Source organism: Propithecus coquereli, unplaced genomic scaffold, assembly GCF_000956105.1.
Source record: "Propithecus coquereli isolate 6110/MARCELLA unplaced genomic scaffold, Pcoq_1.0 Scaffold547, whole genome shotgun sequence".
Classification (NCBI taxonomy): domain Eukaryota; kingdom Metazoa; phylum Chordata; class Mammalia; order Primates; family Indriidae; genus Propithecus; species Propithecus coquereli.
Genome location: NW_012151363.1, coordinates 355,657 through 357,408, shown reverse-complemented (window position 1 = coordinate 357,408; position 1,752 = coordinate 355,657).

The window sequence follows — 1,752 nt, the reverse complement described above, 5'->3', positions numbered from 1 at the left end:
ACCAATATATCAAATGCAGAGATTTGTTAAATTGCTCCAGTAAATGTTTTACACCATTCACAGTAGCTGAATTTGAAAATACAACCTGATTAAGTTCATAATACTATGTGGTTATCTGCTACAACACAGCTAGATTTACAGAGGCCAGACAAATAAATTTAACAGGGGTGAGATGGGACAATAAACTTTGCAAATTTCACATATTTCTTGGTAACATTTACCTCCACAATTCTTTCCATAATACACCACTGATTTTCATTTACTATCATGACATAATCAGTTAGCAGTCTTACGGGTTTCCACGTGGTCTTCCTGCTACACTAGCTTTTTTCTGTAGATCAGGAACAAATGCTAGTATCCTATCTGCTGGAATCAATATCTGTCCAACTATATATTAATTAACCAGGACAACTAACACAAGATATCTTTACATACCCTCTGAAAACTTCATTTATCTTCTGATATTCATAAGTTCACACTCTTATTTGGGCTCATAATGATATTTTGAGTCACGAGGCATTCAGTGTTAGCTCAGATTTCTTATCTAAGAATTGGAGTCCTTAAAAAGTCAGGACATCTCCTTTTCCAAGTATATATTATAATATTACTCTTGGAAGAGCATTGCCAATCTCTTTGAAAGAAATTACAAAAATAATTAATTCAGGACTTCAGGTGGAGTTGCAGAGTCTTTCCTTAAGGTGAAATTTATCCTCCAAACATTGAACTCTGGGACTGTGAATGAGTTCTGGTCTGGGAAATGAGTGAACTGTGAATTTCCATTGTGATGGCTAATATCAAATATCTGCTTCTTACCTATCAAGTTTTGCAGTTACATAAATTTAGTAGTGCTTTGTTTGGATTTTATTTATAATGCCTCTGGGAAACCATGATCTATTATTAGGTCATTAAATATGAAATGTCTGATTTTGAATCAAAAGTGTAGTTTATTATATCTCAAACAAGAAGTAGTACAATTCATCAAAGTGTGCGCCTAAACTATCAACATAGTTTTACCATCTTATTGGTAGCTTGTTTATGCCAGCAGCAAAGAAGCCTGGAGAGAGAGTGGTGATGAAATCACAAGAGGTGTTTTCCACAGCTTGTTGAGAATTGAATATTTTTCCTTGTAAGGAGTGGTCCAAAGCCTGGAAAAAGTGGTAGTCGGTTGGTGGAAGGTCTGGTGAATATGGTGGATGACAGAGAATTTCCAAGTCCAGCTTCTGTAGTTTGAAGCAGCATTGTTTGTGTGGCATGTGGTTAAGCATTGTCTTCAAGACGATTGACCTGTTTCTGTCTCTATTGACCAATCTTAGCTACTTAATTGCAAGCATCCTCATCATTTTGGCCAATTGGTTGCAGAAGACATGGGCTGTAATTGATTGACCAGGTTTCATGAAGCTGTAGTGGATGCTACTAGTGCTGGACCAAAAAAGAGGCACTATTACCTTTTTTTGATGACTATTCGGTTTGGGACTGTGTTTCAGCACTTCATCATTGACCAACCATTATGCTTGCAATTGTCAAAAATAATCCATTTTTCTGCTACAAACATAAAAGTGAAGATATCTTTTTTATAGAATGTCTTTTTTTCCCCTTGGGTAGATGCCTAGTAAGGGGATTACTGGATCAAATGATAGTTCTACTTTTAGCTCTTTGAGGCATCAGGTGTCAGGCAGGTAGGAGGGGGCAGGAGGGGATGGATCTATTCAGACCTAATGGATGTGGTGTGCACTGTCTGGGGGATGAACACGC